The sequence below is a fragment of the Triturus cristatus genome, chromosome 2_2, assembly GCF_964204655.1.
Source record: "Triturus cristatus chromosome 2_2, aTriCri1.1, whole genome shotgun sequence".
In the NCBI taxonomy this organism is placed as follows: Eukaryota; Metazoa; Chordata; class Amphibia; order Caudata; family Salamandridae; genus Triturus; species Triturus cristatus.
Window position 1 is genome coordinate 576,078,131 of NC_140582.1, and position 8,307 is coordinate 576,086,437.

At 43.1% G+C, this 8,307-nt stretch overlaps 2 pseudogenes; both read right to left on the reverse strand.

Annotated features, from left to right (window-relative positions):
• Positions 1 to 5,112: 5,112 nt before the first annotated feature.
• Positions 5,113 to 5,232, reverse strand: LOC146862526 (5.8S ribosomal RNA; annotated as a pseudogene; the record flags this gene model as incomplete).
• Positions 5,233 to 5,625: 393 nt separating this feature from the next.
• LOC146862527 (18S ribosomal RNA) lies at positions 5,626 to 7,902 on the reverse strand (annotated as a pseudogene).
• Positions 7,903 to 8,307: the final 405 nt, after the last annotated feature.

Sequence of the window (8,307 nt, forward strand, 5' to 3'; positions counted from 1 at the left end):
AACTGGCAGAAAACAAGCCATGCTCATAAATAAATCTCAATACTTACTGTGTCTAAAAATGTCCAGAGAGTCCCAAAAGGGTTTAGTAGCTGGAATGTTTACAAATACCGAGAGGTTTTTACAGAGGTTACTTCAGGAAATGGATTATTCACCAAATGATACCCTCATTTACATAATCATTCATTAATAAATCATCACACAGAAACAAACACATTACTTTTATTTATTTTTCTGCATAACACTACCTCTCATTTTTTTTTTCCACATCTAGTTGTTGGGCTAGAGGTAGCACTTATTCCCAGTACATAGACTCAGTAGCAGTAGAGAGTGGAATAGCTTGCACGCATTACACAATAGTTAGCAACGTCTTTGAAGTCTGGGCTGGCTATTTGAATCTAAAACTGGGTAATTATCATCAGAGTTAATGACGCTTTTCTTCTTTTAATTCCCAGTGCACCGGATTGTTTCTTTAGTTTATTGCAATGTTCACAGTGGGTAAATTCCTACGTACACAAAGGGCCTGATTAAGAGTTCGGCGGTTCGGGTGTGGATCGCCACGCCGGTGGCCTGCTCCCGCATCGCCAAACCCATGGTCGCATCGCCCACCAGATTATGAGTTTCTTCGTGACTGGCGGGCTGTTTTTGGTGGTCCTACTGTGGTGCCTCTGAAAATTGGCACAGCAATAGAAATGCCCAAAATAGTTCCTGCAAGGCATGGACTGTAAAGTCCAAGCTCTGCAGGAACTGGGGTTTATGCACACAAAGGGGTACATGTTGTGCCCCCTACATGCATTCCCATGGGCAACAGGGCTCCCTGTCAGGCCTCCTTTGTTTCAGGACTGCCAGCCTTTTCATGGAGGAAAGACCTCCATGACACCACTGGTAGTCCTGAAACTCTTAATATACATGGTGGTACAGCAGCAGCACTACCAGCATAATACTTAGCCTCTGACTTAGCCCCTGACTGCCCCGCCACCTGCAGGAAACAGTGGTTCCCTGGAGGCTGTGGTGGTGCAATGACGGTCGTCCCCTACTTCGTAATTGGGCAGTCGGACTGCCGGTGCAGCGGTGGCTGGACCGCCACTGCTGCGCCCCTCCAAGTCGGGAGGTACAAGGAGCCCCAGACTCATAATTTAACCCTTAGCCCCTGGCTGCTGTGTCACCTCCAGGGAGCGGCGGCTGTGGCAGTGCAATGGCGGTCCGACCACCGAAGTTGTAATTGGGCGGTCAGACCGTCGGTGTGGTGGTGGTTGGACCACCACCGCAGCGCCCCCACAGACTCATAATTTGGCCACCAGTTGACACCCACTCTGGCAGAGACCAACACAGATTCAGTATTGCATCAATTTATGTTTGATTTGGGCAATATACAATTTATGGGCATTAATCTGAAGAAACTTACTTTACTCCTCTAACAAATCAGCCCCTTTTGTACAATTAACTTATCAAAATATGACCTTATGTAACAAAACCCCACCCCTTCGCTAAATGCCCATTATTCCTCATTTATTTCTGTAAAACAGCTTGGTATATATGTGTGGTGGAAAAGGAAAATCCTCTTATGTGGACAAATTATTGATGCTGGACTGCAATCAGCCATCAGCATTTTCTCCATCGTCTGACTGAATCCCCTCTGGATTTAGCACCACTTCTACAAATTTTTCTACAGATTTTCAAATAATGCCCCACTCAAAATGCCCCACTCGATTAGACCTGATCAATTTACTTTAATACTTTAATATCTAAAAAGATGTGAAAATTAAGAGACAAATATCACATTGTTGTTAATTCAGCCCAGAGATGCGGTGACCCAGGATCCCTGACACAATATCGATCACAACAATATCGTGATACAAACATATTGAATGCAAAAATATTGTTTCTCTATACTTATAAAGGTAAGTACAAAAATAACACAACAAAAACATACAAAATATTATTTTTAATATGCATATATATGATCTGTATGTAGTTTAAAATTGTAAATCGTAAACATTTTAATATTTAATCTAATGTAAATTATATAAATAAATGAAAAAAATGTAAGAAACATTTAATACTATATATAAATATATACTTACATAAACAAACACACATAAATATATAGGGGTGTGCATGTTTATATGTACATATATATAATATAACACTATTATTAAAAATATATTTTGTGGGTGTTTTTTTTAATTACTACTATAAACGAAATATTTATTTTCCAGCCTGTGCAACAGAAGGGAAAATGTTGGACTTCGGTGGAGTTAAATTTACTAATCCCACACCAGTCTATATAACAGTATGGAAAGCGTTGGGCTCCGAAGGGGTAACATTTACTATTCCCACTCCAGTCTTTGCAATAGCAGGTGAATTGTTGGACTTCCGAGGGGTAAAATTGACTATTCCCACTCCAATCTGTGCAACACTAGGGAAAATGTTGGACTTCAGGGGGTAAAATTGACTATTCTCACTCCAGTCTGTGCAACAGTAGGGAAAATGCTGGACTTCCGAGCGGTAAAATTCACTATTTCCACCTCCAGTCTGTGCAACAGAAGGGAAAGCATTGGACTCCGGAGCTGTAACATTTACTATTCTCTCTCCTGTCTGTGCTATAGTAGGGAATACAATGGACTTCAGCGGGGTAACATTTTGTATTCCCACACCAATTTGTGCAACAGTAGAGAAGGTTTTGAACTCCGGAGGGGAAAAATTTACAATTCCGTCTCCAGTCTGTGCAACAGTAGGGAAAGGTTTGGACTCCGGAGCTGTAACATTTACTATTCTCACTCCAGTCTGTGCAACAGTAGGGTACATATTGGACTTCGGAGAGGTAACAATTACTATTCCCACTCCAGCAACAGTAGGGGAAGTAGTTCTCTTCAAACACCTAACATATATGAAACATAACCCTATTAATGCATATCAATATAAAATATATATGTATGTATGTATGTATATATGTATATTATATATATGTCATTAACATAATTAGTAAACAAATTAATAATTGATTATCAATTAAAAAAAGTAATTTATTTATTACTTAATTCACTTACCACATGATACCCCCACAAACCTACCAGCCCACACTTAAATTATAACTAAAATAAATAAGTGTAACACAATAAACAAAATCAATAATCAATAATCAATTAAATATAAATTAATAATGTAACTAATAATTATTCATTACTTAATACTTAACTTCCCACCCGGTACCACAAGAAACCTAACAGCCCAAACATAGTATATGACTTTAAAAATATAATTATTTCACAATTTACATATTTATCAATCAATCTAACAATTAATAATGAATTAATAATTATTTGGTAATTAATTATTACTCAACTTCCCACCCTATACCCAAACAAACCCAACAGTCCGCACCTAATATATAACTTTAAATATATAATTATTACACAATTTACATATTTATTAATCAATTAAAATAATTCATACATTGTTAAGAAATTATGAATTAATTATTACTTAATTAACTTTTCACCCTACACCCCTACAAACCCAGCAGTATCCACCTAATATGTAACTTAATAATATAATTATTATACAATCTACATATTTATTAATCAATTAAATTATGCATACATTGTTCAGAAAATATGAATTAATTATTATTTAATTACTTAAATATTTACTTAATTACTTAATTAATTACTTAATTATTACTTCATTAACTAATTAATATTTAACTACTTATTAATTAATTATTACTTAATAACTTGATTAACTTTTCACCGTATACCCCTACAAACCCAGCAGTATTCACATAATAAATAATTTAAAAAATAGAATTATTACACAATTTCCCTTCCCTTCCTTCCCTCACTTGATCACTTTAACCTTCTGTGCTGTAAAAACAATCGGAATTGAGGCTATCAAGAGGTGGACCTATTGAGCAACGAGCTGACCGTGAGGGATTTGATTGCATGAGTGTTACAGGATAATCTGCCCAATAATTATTTACCTCCTTGTCAGTTTGGTGCCAATGTGGCCATTTTAGAGGACTTTTTGGGAGCATTAGCTGTGTCACAAGAAGAGGTGAAAGCATCAAGACAGCTGCTGTGCAAAATAGAATAGATAGGAGGCAACAGAATCCTTTTTATGTAAATAACAGGAGGACTACTGGGGGTTCTTAATGGTTGTCAACTGGTAATACATTACAGAACCCCCGATTCACAGTAGAAGTTCCTTTCCTTATCTCATTAGCTGCACCAGAACGCTTTCAAGGGATTTTACAAAGATTCAAGTCTTTATGATGCAAATTCTTTTACATTTGAGTTGTCAGCCATAGGCCTTTCCTACCAATCAAGCCAGAGTGGTATTTATGAACTCAACGGTCAGTGCTGCTAGGTAGAAGAGATGATCTGCTATTTTTCAACTGGAGAGAATTTCGGAAACAATTTGACAAGTGTTTGATCACAGGGCCGTCACCTTCTCCACTGATTGTGAACTATTAGAATTAAAACAGGGATCAAAAGACCTGGTAGTTTATTTAAATTAATTTCAAAGGTTGGTGTCAGAGATACATTGGCTGGAAGAAAAAAGAGCGGCCTTATTTCATCAAGGGTTGAGAGAGGAACTCAAAGATGTGATGGCCCAGAAAGATCCACAACCCATCACCTGTACTGATTGATTAATTTAACCTTATGTTTGGACTATCGTATTAGTGAACGCCAGGAAGATAAAGGAAAAATTGATTGACCCACGCCTCAGTTCTAGAGGAATAGAAGTGTGGATGGGGGGTCTAGTACTTCTGTTGAACCTATGAAAATAGATACAGTTAGGGCCTCACTTACCCAGGAAGAACAAGATCAATGAGAAGAATGGTCTTTGCTTGTATTGTGGCATGGTCATTATTTAAAGGACTACTTAATTAAACCTAAGAATCGGACTGGGTGGACCAAAGGGCTAGGTGCCAGTGATATCTACACGTGGCACACAGCCAGCCAGGCGCCCCGGGGCAGGCATGGGGCGGACCAGTGATAGCTTGCGCACCTGCTGAATGATAGTTGCTCCAGGGGGGATGAAGGGAGCAGAGCTACCCTGCAATGGCCCCAGCTGCATTCCGGGGAATCCCCAGGGTGATTGACGATTGAGCGACCCTCAGACAAATGTAGCCTCGTTAGGTACCCGGGGCCGCAAGGGGATTTCGAAGTGTGAATGATCAATGTGTCCTGCAATTCACACCATTTCTTGCAGCTAGCTGCATTCTTCGTCAGTTGGTCAGGGATTTTGGTGTGGGAGGACGGGGGGCAGCAGGGCCTTCGGCGGTGGTCCCAGCCTGTGGCAGGCAGTGCCATTCAGTTTCCCCACCAGGTGGTCGTGCTGGGTGAGCATGGGTTCTGTCTCGGGAATGCCTACATCTGTGCCCCTTCCAAAGGTGCAGGGGCTGCTCCCATCCCCAGTCCCTCACATGTTTATTGGTCGGATCCTTCCCGGTGGAGGAGCCCACCCCGCTCCCGCCTTCACCCAAGTGATCCTGCAGCCACGGACTGCTCTGCCAGCCAGGGCACGCAAGGGCAGGGCCGGGCCCTGTGCCTACGTGTTCTGTCTGGGAGGCGGCTGAGGGTTTTAGGATGGCGCCGTCTGTCATTCGGGTCACTCCACTGTTAAAAATCCTTAAGCAGGTTCACCTACGGAAACCTTGTTACAACTTTGACTTCCTCTAGATAGTCAAGTTTGACCGTCTTCTCTGCGCTCCACCAGGGCCGTTGCCGGTCGCGGCGGCACCAATCTGAGTTCCTCACTAAACCATCCAATCAGTAGTAGCAACAGGAAGTGTGTACAAAGGGCAGGTACTTAATCAACACGAGCTTAGGACCTGCACTTACTGAAAAATTCCTCATTCATCGGAAATAATTGCAATCCTCAATCCTTATCATGAACGGGATTCAGAGGGTTACCCACACCTGTCACACTGATCAGTTCAGTGTAGCGCGTGTGCAGCCCCAGACATCTAAAGGCATCACAGACCTGTTATTGCTTGATCTCGTGTGGCTCAACCCCACTTGTCTTTCTAAGAAGTTGGAAGCAGACCGCTGGGGACCATGTAACTAGTTTGCATGGAGGAGTCTCATTCGTTATTGGAATTAACCAGACAAGTCGCTCCACCAACTAAGAACGGGCATGCACCACCACCCACAGAATCGAAAAAGAGCTATCAATCTGTCAATCCTTTCCGTGTCCGGGCTGGGTGAGGTTTCCTGTGTTGAGTCAAATTAAGCCTCAGGCTCCACTCCTGGTTGTGTACTTCCGTCAATTCTTTTGAATTTCAACTTTTCAACCATACTCCCCCTGGAACCCAAAGACTTTGGTTTCCTGGAAGCTGCTCGGCGGGTCATGGGAAAAATGCCGGCTGTTCGCTAGTCGGCACAGTTTATTGTTGAAGCTGTGACAGTATTTGATTGTCTGCGAACCTCCAACTTTCATTCTTGATTAATGAAAACGTTCTCGGAATATGCTTTTGCTTTGGTTCATTTTGTGCCAGTCCAAGAATGTCACCTCTAGTGGCACAATACAAATGCCCGCAGCCATCTCTCTTAATCATGGCCCGGTTCGGAAAACCAACAAAATAGCACCGGAGTCCTATTCCATTATTCCTAGTTGAAGTATTCAGGCAACCAGCCTGCTTTGAACAATCTAATTTTTTCAAAGTAAATGCTCTACACCCCTAGGACACTCTGGCAAGAGCATCAAGGGGGTGCTGAGAGGCAGGGGCTGGGACAGGCTGTACCTCTAAGCAAACACAAGGAGATGATGGATGGAACACTGAAACTTTTGAGACACTCAACCCCAGTCACAGATGTGGGTTGAATCCATCATCGTTTTTTTAGCTCACTTTGCCACCTCAGTTCAGACCCAGCTATATGAAAATCAGTCTTGACCCTGTGCCACAAGGGAACAGACCAGCCCGAACTGCCAAGCCAGGTCTTCCCTGAACCGGAAATAAGCATCCTGGGACTGGTTTTGGGATAATACCCCTCACCAGTCAGACTAGCTTAAATCCAGTGGCAAAGTGAGCAAGAGACCCACGTCTGTGCATAACCTACCAACTGAGCATGGGGCCCACGTCTGGGCATACCATTCCAACTTAGGGTGAATAAAGCGAACATAAGGAGATGATGGAAGGAGCGCTGAAACTTTTCAGACACTCACATCCAGTCACAGATCTGGGTTAAATCCATCATCGTTCTTTAGCTCACTTTGCCACCTCTGTTCAGACCCAGCTATATGCAAATCAATCTTGATCCTGTGCCATATAGGAACAGTCCAGCCCGAACTGCCAAGCCAGGTCTTCCCTGAACCGGAAACAAGTATCCTAGGACCAGTTTCGGGGTAACACCCCTCAACAGCCATGCTAGCTTGAATCCAGTGGCAAAGTGAGCAAGGGACCCGCGTCTGGGTATACCCTGCCAACTTAGGGTGAACAAAGCAAACACAAGGAGATGATGTACAGAACGCTGAAAACTTTTCAGACACTCAATCCAGACAGCCAGCTTGATCCCAAGATCCAACAACAAGCCTTTTAACTGCAGCAACTTTAATATACGCTATTGGAGCTGGAATTACTGTGGCTGCTGGCCCTCGACTTGCTCTCCATAGGATCCTCATTAAAGGACTAAAAGTGTACTCATTCAAGTTACACGCCCTGAAAGAGTCCTGTATTGTTATTTTTCACCACTACCTCCCAGAGTCTGGAGTGGGAAATTTGCACGCCTGCTGCCTTCATTGAATGTGATAGCCTTTTCTCAGGCTCTGCTGGTTAGGGGACAAACTTCCTCTAAGCAGCAGGCCCTCAAGTCGGACGGTCCCTGGTGGGGTAGAAGCACTTTGCTTGAAACAATAAAAGAAGCTGACCAAGCAGTCCATCCCTAAATGAACCAAGTATACCCAATCGATCAGAGAAAATGGCGCTGGCCGGGCCCTCCCCTGGCAGGCCACCCTGCGCGATGATGCTGGCTTCACGTCCTTGCCTGCTCCTGGGGAAAGTAGGCTCAGAGGAAAGGCCCATTGAGAAGGGTTGGGGGCAGGCCCGGACCCTGTTTTTGCCAAGCAGAGAATCGCTGGACCTCAAGGGGGTCCAAGGAACCCTGTCCCTAGTAATCTGGAGAAAAAACGCTCCCCTTTCTTGTAATCCGTGTGCACCGAGTGACAAAAGGGACTGAAGGGACAAATGCTCCTAACCTCCTGAAGCCTTGGCTGGGATCAGGGAAGCGAATGAGCCCTCATTGGGACTTCCAGGATGGCCCGGCCATCTGGTAGCACCATTGGAAAGCATTACCCATGACCAAA